The sequence below is a fragment of the Haliotis rubra genome, unplaced genomic scaffold (assembly GCF_003918875.1).
Source record: "Haliotis rubra isolate DU_JTF1 unplaced genomic scaffold, ASM391887v1 Scf468, whole genome shotgun sequence".
Lineage (NCBI taxonomy): Eukaryota > Metazoa > Mollusca > Gastropoda > Lepetellida > Haliotidae > Haliotis > Haliotis rubra.
The window spans coordinates 704,058-714,290 of NW_025767155.1; the positions used below are offsets into that span (position 1 = coordinate 704,058).

Sequence of the window (10,233 nt, forward strand, 5' to 3'; positions counted from 1 at the left end):
GAGGAGGATCGGAGACTTCGCTGAGGTACATACACAGAGATGAGATGTTTGAGATAGTCAGGAAAGTTATCATTGTAGAGGCAGTCATGAGTCAGAATGAGGATTTTGAAGGTAATTCTTGCAGAGATGGGGAGCCAGTGTAGAGACTGTATGGTGTCCTGTCGGCTCTGCTCTGCTGATTCCTCTGAGGTTTGTGCGAGTGCATCCGTATTCATTTACATATTCTGACGTTTTCACGTTACTCAGTTTCATTTGGCACAGGTACACTGTTTTCTAGCGCCACATTCGACGGTATACATTCTGCCGTTTTGAAGTTTCCAAGGGGTTAGTTCATTTGGAACTGTTTCAACCTTGTCTTGTTCCACCATTTTCTGGACTCATTGATGAAGTTTCTTTTGATGCAGTGGCAGCGTTGTTAAGATTTATTAAGATATTTTATCGTACTGATGCGGTTTTCACATGGTCCAGTTTCACTTGATGTGGGTTTCAGACTGGCCAAGTTTCATCAGGTGTAGTTTTCATATGGTTCAGTCTCATTTGATGTAGATTTCAAATGAACAAGTTTCATTTGAAGTGGTTTTATATGATTTACTCTCAATTAATCTGGCTAGATAATTCACCTGATTGCATGCAGTTTCAGTGGTTGTAATTTTACTTCACAGATGCTTTATCGTTATCTTTACTTAAATATTTTAGTACATGCATTTTTGCAAAGTGACCCACGTTGTAACATTTCAATTCTCAACGAATTCCGAGATATGTTGATGTTTCTTCCTAGCCAAGGTCGCCGTTGGAAGCAGCTCGGTAATCAATACTAAGCAGTTATAAATATTTAACATTTATTTTCAAATTTATTGATCATGGTAATAATAGAAACAATGCATATTCGGATCTTGTGGATCTATAGGTAAATACGTGGATCTATAGATTACAACCCATTCCCTGACTGTTTATTGGCTAGAGAGAAGCACCTGCTTTACAGCCACACGGCAGCACCACGTGACCTTGTACATACATAGTCACGTGAACAACATGACAGCGATGTAAACTATATAGAATATTTAGAGTATTGAGAGGACTGGTATATCGTTAATGTATGTAAACATAAGTATGTTAGTATCATTTCGACTTTCGATTTACTTTCCGTTTTACTCCCCTGAGTCCTTGCATTTTACAAAAATTGCAAGGTGTGCGTATCAGTATGAAGCGTAATGCTATAAATGGGTGATGGCGTTCGGATGTTATCTTCCCACCTTCAAGTTGTAGTTTGAAGATGAGTTTTCCCAATAACTTAAAATCTGAATGCGACCTGAATGCAGTAAAAGCGTCTGTTGGATATATTTCCACATGGTAAATGAACAATTTAACTACAATTTCATAGTCCAATATTTTACAAGTCATGTGGCTTTAGGTTAAGCCATTCTTTTTGATCGCTCAGTAATCTTCAAAATCTTTAGATGCAAATTAAAAAGGTAAAGGATTGCAAATCCTAGTAATTGAAATGTCGGTGGGTTTAAATTTAAAAATATACGAAAACATAAAGCAGAGAGTTATGTGGGATCTGGCGGATTTTGTTTGTTTTGGAATCGCAATCGTTGAATTTAGATCTATTTTTGATTTCGCATTTACACTAGCAGAGGTTGAACTGTTCTAACCGTTTGTATAATGGTTGATTGGTGTGTTGTTTAACGCCGCTCTGAGGAATATTCCAGCTATATGGTGGCGGTCTGTAAATAATCGAGTCTTGACCAGACAATCCAGTGATCAACATCATGAGGATCGACCAACACAATTAGGATACGAGATGATATGTGACAACAAAGTCAGCGAGCCTGACCACCCGATATCGTTAGTCGCTTCTTACGAAAAGCATGGGCTGCTGAAGACCAATTCTAACCCTGATCTTCATATATACATCTTGTGTAAGGAATCGGTCCACAACATACATCGACCAAATCATACAGTGCAAGTGGAGTTGTTACAGGGAGTTTTAGAAGGGTTGTTTGATCCTGTAAACGAAAAAGACATTAGTCGCCAATATACTGTTTCGTCTTTTAGGCCTTATGCCGTTTTCAGACCTACAGATGGAACAATATTCGGTTTTCAGTGTTGTCATTGCAGATGACGTTCTGCTTGTGGTGTCAGTAAGTGCTTTAAAACAATTACCACCTCAAGGGCGTAGTTGGTTCTTGTGTACAGATTGAATTAAACCTTCACCAACAACACATTAACCTAGCTCAGCTAGAATCTCTTATTGCTTATTGAATTTCGCCCTGATCCAACTAGTTCGCAGCGTTTAGTCGGGACAGAAATAGACAGCGGCAACAGCTGTATTGCATAACGGGCAGAGGGTGTGTGATTGTAGCACTCCGATACAAAAGTCCTCGTGTAATTTGGCTGTGTATGTGTGAGATGGTGGCGTCATAAGAAGCCTTCAGCAGCGCGTGGCGTCAGTTATTATTTCCATCTACAACCTTCCTCTTACAGTGACCTTCCTCTTTAACTGTACCTTGTTTTGCAAAACGTGGATATGAATACTGGATGTATTATTGGTCCAGCAAATGACATTTGACAATACGGAATTTTGGTGTTTGTTTTGGGAGACTCATATCAATTTCAAGTCCATATCAAGTTTCGTTCATGTGAAAACCTCGCGAATCCTGCCTGATGCTACCATTATATACGACAACTGGAAGTCACATCCCGGCCGGACACCACACACAGGATAGCCTTCAGCTGAATCGAAACTTGGTCTTCTGCATGAGTGAGTGAGTTTGATTTTACGCCGCCTTTAGCAATATTCCAGAAATATCACGACGGGGGACACCAGAAATGGGCTTCACACATTGAACACATGTGGGGAATCGAATCCGGGTCTTTCAGCGTGACGAGTGAACGCTTTAACCACCAGGCTACCCCACCGCCCCGGATGAAGGCTGCTCCTCTTATCAAAGTACATCAGCTGTCTGTATATTTGTTATTTGTTCCACCTGTGTTGCAAATCGCCGTGGCATAAAGATATGTTTCCTTTCAGCCCCAAATATGAAAAGAAATGAGTGCTTGAAGCAGTATTCCAGTTACATCAGTATTCCAGTAAATGTTAGATGATATCGGAGGAAAGTCTAATTGATGAAGGTCTCTGGTTACCGCTATGGCCAAGTCCACAAAAACTCGAATCGTTCATGCCCAAGGAGATGAATTGTAAATAATTAACAATAATCACTGTTGACTTTGTGATCCTAGCTTTTGTCTCAAGCAACTGTTGTTTAAATGAAATACTGCATTAGGGCCTTCAGTTGCCGCTACAAATAATCGAAGAGTTTTTCAGCGCACAAAGCGAACTTCCCACCGATAAATTAACATAAATAGTTCATGGACGTTCATAGATACGTATAGAGTTACTTAGAGGAAGGCATATTACATTACGATCAATAACCCGACAGCCACATCTAATGGCTTCCTGGTGTGTGAATGAACTGATTCTCAGCGAGAACTACCTAGAGTATATCTATACTCTCCCAAAATGAAACGCATCGGTGATATTGATGTATAAAATTTCAAATATTTTTTAAAATTAGTGTTTGATTGTTAAATTTCGCCATTATAATGCTGGTTAGTGAACAAAAACTCATCCTCGGAAACTATGATAAACGTTTACGTTGGAAAGTGTCAATTTGCATTAAAATGTCATGGAAAAAAAGTGGTTCGCAATATACACGTGCAGTTCTGAAGAATCACGAGCAGGGACATTGCCTATGTGAAGCCATTTTGCTTTTAGTCATTGGCATTTTTTAAGCTGAAGAATACCGTCATACCGCGACTCACTGGTGTAAATCGAAACATTGCCATTGGACGCCTGAAGCCTGGGGAGTCTCAATCTGCCGTCGTAAGTCACCTCAAAGTTCACCAGAGTACCATCAGTCGTTTATGGGACCGGCAGCGCGGTATGGGTACATCCGGGAACTTCATTTGCGGAATCGAACTGTCACAGCAACTGCAACTATATACTGCCTGGTTTGAGGAGAGAGCTGGCGCAATCTATTCGTAATCGTTTACAAGAAGCTGGACGGGCCCAGTGGTGCAATAACGTTCGATTCTGGAACGTACAAAACGGCACCATTCAGTGACAAATTCCGCTTTCAGTGTCTTGACGAAAGAGTAAGTGTCTATCGACGTCGAAATGAACGTTTTGAATTGTGTCGCGAATTGGTTGTTGGAGCGTCGTGATGTGGGGAACCATAACCTACACGCAGAATTATAACTTTGTGCGCCTTCAGGGCAATTTAACTGTTCTTCAGTACAGAGACAAAATCATACAGGACATGTCACAATTCAGTATCTTCAGAATGAGAACATTACAGTGCTTCCATGGTCTACCAAATCGCCCGAATACAACCCCATCGAGCATTTGTGGGAACGTCAACCGGCGCCCCAGACGTGAGATCAACTGTCGCAGGCATTGCCAGAAATTCAAAGACTTTTTCAGTCTATGCCGATACGATGCAGAGCAGTTTTGGGGTGCTCATGGTGGCCACAACATATATTGAAGATAACGCCGAACTGGGAACGGACGCCTTCACGTACTGATTTTTTAATAAGCTGTACATATTAACAGACATTTGATCTCATATACTGTGGTGTTTTGGCTTCAACTGATAAGTTACTTTCACTTTAAAGTTATCAGATTACATTCGTGCAAATACAACTATGCGTTTCCTTTTTCGGAGAGTATATTAGCAACCTTTCTGTTGCTCATGCGTTTAGTCACTAGTAGTTTATCGTGCTTTTCTTGGCTTTGAGGGCTCTACGACAGATAACGGATATAAATTCATTTCCAGCTTATACGATCCCGGGCTGGGGCGGGGTCGTGACATTCCAGTCTGTGAGCAATCGATTCAGGCTCATTGCAAGTTGGGCATACCTTGTCAATGTGCTTTTTGTGAACGAGTCTGGGTTATGAGATAGCAACGTCGACTCTCCGTCATTTGGGTATGAGTATGGCGCTTGGTTGATCTTGGATTGAACTGCAAATATGATGCAAAAGGTTTCAAGCACACGTAGGCTTGAGAAACTCTAAGCGTTCGACTATTTACACAGAAATAATCCAGAGTTGTACACATCTCGAAAGCTTTGATAAGCAATCAGTGCCGTGCAGCAAACAATGAAACACCTGTTGCTATTGTTAGGACAGGTGCCAGCTGAACAACAAAGGGTTCGATACAGCTAATGGTAAACTGATTGTTATCCGTCCACTGGCGAGCACAGGTGGACGAGAGACGTGGACGAGATGCATAGTTACACAAAATATCGCAAGATAGGTGTTAAGCCTTTTCATTGATATCATATACGCCATCTTGTTTTATGTTTATCGAATTTTACGAATCGGTCGTCGATGGAATACCAACTGTTCAGTCTCAGTTCAGTTCTTTCCACATTTGTGAACGTTCGTTGCATTGATTTATAAACCAGGTAGGTAAACAAACAAAGGCAAGAATTTTACTAAGCACGATCTTCAAAGGCACGGCATAACTATGCTCTAGGGGATAGAAATTACGGATGAGACCAACCCCAGTGTATCTCGCTCCGTAGTAATCTTTGGACAATGCTCCGTGTTGCGCCCTTGTTGTTGCACTCATTGCCGCCGTTCTGCATGGTGTAACCTTGTTTTGGCAATCTGCTTCTGGGTGCAATCGTGTCGTGGCAACCTTTGCCACCCTGCTCCTGCTCTATGGTGCGACCTCCCTGTCTGGCTCTTAAGGGTCCAGGAATCCCGTTTGTAGCCTGACTCAATCATGTACCTCACTAAATAGCAAACGAGAACCAGTTGGAACCTGTCTGACCGACGTCCTTGCGGCTTGCAGGGGCGGTGGGGTAACCTAATGGTTAAAGCGTCCGCTCGTCACGCTGAAGACCCGGGTTCGATTCCTAACATGGGTACAATGTGTGAAGTCTATTTTCTGGTGTTCCCCGCCGTCATATTGCTGGAATATTGCTAAATGTAAAACCATACTCACTCACTCATTCACCCTTGCGGCTTGCCGAGAAGTCGGGTTCATATAAAGACGTTCTCAAGCACCACGGAACATCAGCAGGCAGAACACGCTCCTGTTAAACGACAGGAGCCCCGGCACCCTCCCAGAGTCAACGTGCCAAGTTTCTACAAGCACCTGTCTCATCTCTCATCTGTACTTTTGGCTTGTCCACACACACTTACAACGACTCGTTGGGTCAATCAGAATGATAACACAGTCGGCACATCCTGCAATTAGATCAGAACTGATTATTAGTTGTTCGACAACAGTGTTTTGAAGAGTCACCTGTTAATGTCTCTGTCACGACAGTCAGTTTACCCGCTACTGTCACTGGCAACTCTGAGACCGCCTCCGTGGTGTAGTGGTTAGAGCGTCCGCCCGGAGTGCGGAAGGTCGCGGGTTCGATCCCCGACCGCGTCATACCAAAAGACGTTAAAATATGGTACTTGTTGGTCCCTGCCTGGCGCTCGGCATTAATGGGTACAACAAGGACTGGTCGGCTCGGAGTCAGTATAATGTGTCTGAGTGGGGTATTCATGCTTCACTGCGGCATGGTATCTCAGTGGGCTAGCACTATAAAACCAGCTTCAGTCTGCGTTAGTATAAGCAGCCGCACATACACATACACACGCATGCACGTCGTCATATGAGCGAAATATTCTCAAGCACGACGTTAAACCCAATTCCACCACCACCACTGGCAACTCTGATGCATGTCACGGACACCGCAAGGGCCGTTCAACCGATCTGGATAAATCGAGTACAGTCTCTATCTTAACGGTTGTCAACCTTAATGTGTCGAAGACAGAAGAAAAAACATTTTAGTTTGTAATGACAATTATATAAACCTATTAAACACATAACGTATGGCTCTAAAAGGGGCATAACTTCTTCTATTGTACGAGTCCGGCTATATCATGGACATGTGTTAATGAATCACTGTCAAATAGTGACGACACCGGGTGTCCGAGGTCAGGTCACAAACACAAGTCAAATCAGTGTGACATAGATGTATGTTTATGTTATTACTGCACGATGCGTACTTAAACCACGTTTGAACCCCCATATTTTAGAATAATATAGCTGGAATACCATTATGGCATTAACACTTGAAAGACCGGCCATTTTATGGACAAGCGTAGACTGCCTCCATTATCCACCGAAACAGATTCCTTTGTGATGAACGGAATAGCACCCGATTACTGAAGTCAATAATAACACCCGGTGTTCGTGAAAAGCGTAAACAATTGATGTTTAAAAACAACATTCAAACACACTTCAAAATTATTGTGAAAAACATGTTTCAAGTCATTCCGTTTATCGATAATTGTTTTCACCTTCCAGCGGTCACAGATCTATAAGTCAGTAAGACTCAACTGTCTCTTTCAGCTGTCCGGGTACTGGTGCACTAATTAACATCAGACGAGCTACAGTGTGAGAACTGGCTCTAGCATGTCTGAGGCTTCCTAACAGTGAAGGTAAGACGGCACTGGTTTCACTATATCTTAAATATAAATATAACATCTGAAATATCGTTGTAAGAAACTTTCGTGTGAGTCGGCTGGGTTGAAACTACCACAGTGACACATATGTTTGATGGTAACAACAGCATAGGTAAGTATGGTAACTAAGAATCATCATTAAGGCCAATCTTGAATTGTAAGTTGTAATGGCGATAGCAACACAACATCATTATAGAGTAATGGAGATAGTATCACAACATCATTCTAGAGTAATGGAGATGGTATCACAACATCATTCTAGAGTAATGGAGATAGTATTACAACATCATTCTAGAATAATGGAGATGGTATCACAACATCATTCTAGAGTAATGGAGATAGTATCACAACATCATTCTAGAGTAATGGAGATGGTATCACAACATCATTCTAGAGTAATGGAGATGGTATCACAACATCATCCTAGAGTAATGGAGATGGTATCACAACATCATTCTAGAGTAATGGAGATAGTATCACAACATCATTCTAGAGTAATGGAGATGGTATCACAACATCATTCTAGAATAATGGAGATGGTATCACAACATCATTCTAGAGTAATGGAGATGGTATCACAACATCATTCTAGAGTAATGGAGATAGTATCACAACATCATTCTAGAGTAATGGAGATAGTATCACAACATCATTCTAGAGTAATGGAGATAGTATCACAACATCATTCTAGAGTAATGGAGATGGTATCACAACATCATTCTAGAGTAATGGAGATGGTATCACAACATCATTCTAGAGTAATGGAGATGGTATCACAACATCATTCTAGAGTAATGGAGATGGTATCACAACATCATTCTAGAGTAATGGAGATAGTATCACAACATCATTCTAGAGTAATGGAGATGGTATCACAACATCATTCTAGAGTAATGAGATGGAGTATCACAACATCATTCTAGAGTAATGGAGATGGTATCACAACATCATTCTAGAGTAATGGACAACATCATTCTAGATGGAGATAGTATCACAACATCATTCTAGAGTAATGGAGATGGTATCACAACATCATTCTAGAGTAATGGAGATAGTATCACAACATCATTCTAGGAGATGGAGATCACAAACATCATTCTAGAGTAATGGAGATAGAGTAATGGAGATAGTATCACAACATATCAGAGTAAGATGGTATCATCATTCTAGAGTAATGGAGATAGTATCACAACATCATTCTAGAGTAATGGAGATAGTATCAGATATTCTAGAGTAATCACACAACATCATCATTCTAGAGTAATGGCCATAGCAACGCAAAATCATTCTAGAGTAATGGACATAGCAACGCAACATCATTCTAGAGTAATGGAGATAGTATCACAACATCATTCTAGAGTAATGGAGATGGTATCACAACATCATTCTAGAGTAATGGCCATAGCAACGCAAAATCATTCTAGAGTAATGGCCATAGCAACGCAACATCATTCTAGAGTAATGGAGATAGTATCACAACATCATTCTAGAGTAATGGAGATAGCAACGCAACATCATTCTAGAGTAATGGCCATAGCAACGCAACATCATTCTAGAGTAATGGCCATAGAAACGCAACATAATTCTAGAGTAATGGCCATAGCAACGCAAGATCGTTCTAGACTTATGGCCATAACAACGCAACATCAATCTAGAGTAATGGAGATAGTATTACAACATCATTCTAGAGTAATGGAGATGGTATCACAACATCATTCTAGAGTAATGGCCATAGCAACGCAACATCATTCTAGAGTAATGGCCATAGCAACGCAAGTTCATTCTAGAGTAATGGCCATAGCAACGCAAGATCATTCTAGAGTAATTGCCATAGCAACGCAAGATCATTCTAGAGTAATGGCCATAGCAACGCAAGATGATTCTAGAGTAATGGCCATAGCAACGCGACATCATTCTAGAGTACTGGAGATAGTATTACAACATCATCACAGTATCAGATGGTACTTAGATTATGATTCTTTATCATTTGTGGTTATAGGCATTGTATTGGCTCTTTGAATGCAAGACAAATTTCCCCTGCGGGACAATAGAGTTTATCTTATGTTATCACCATTGACTAACCATTCCTTGTCTGTTTCATTGTAGTAACCATTAAACAGAGGTGTATAGTCTCTTTTGTCTGCTAGTTCAGTCACCCATAAATCTAAGTGGTATTTGCATGCATATATCCCTATAACCTCTACTCAGAGGCCGGTCGAAGGATCAGTTTGTATTCAGGATACAATCTGAACTCCTCGAGGAGAATACACACCAAGTTGCCTGTTCGGCTCAAGAAGGTTTGCATACACATTACTATGTCATCCTACTTGGTACCCATGGCGGTTGAACAGACGCATACTAGTAATTAGAACAAACGTAGCCACGGAATTCTCCAGTGTGGAGAGATTGGATTCGGTTTGGTATGAGAGACTGCGTCGCGAGATGATGCGGCATCAGGACCTAAATCAATCTGAATCACGGAATGTGTTTAGTTGAAAACACACGTGATCCGTCTGGCTGTAAGCTTATTAGAATTTGAGAACACATTACCTCCAGCACACCAAGCCGGCCAGCTTAGGCACTAACACAGAGCACTGCAGCCAGTCACGTCAATCTCCGTCCGAGGGACAATGTCTGTTCATTTCCTCGCTCTGCGGGACAGGAAACGAGCCCTAAACCTGGACTTGTTCTGAGGTAAA

At 41.3% G+C, this 10,233-nt stretch overlaps 1 protein-coding gene across 3 annotated transcripts in view; it reads left to right on the forward strand.

Moving 5' to 3' along the window:
• LOC124290514 overlaps positions 1-10,233 on the forward strand; it is a 39,639-nt gene that overhangs the window by 7,570 nt on the left and 21,836 nt on the right. For 2 of the 3 annotated variants that reach the window (XM_046727257.1, XM_046727256.1), the window contains exon 2: positions 7,422-7,510. The exons of the other annotated variant lie outside the window; for it this stretch is intronic. The gene's annotated coding sequence lies outside the window, so the exon portion shown is untranslated. The remainder of the gene's footprint in view (positions 1-7,421; positions 7,511-10,233) is intronic. 3 annotated transcript variants of the gene reach the window in all.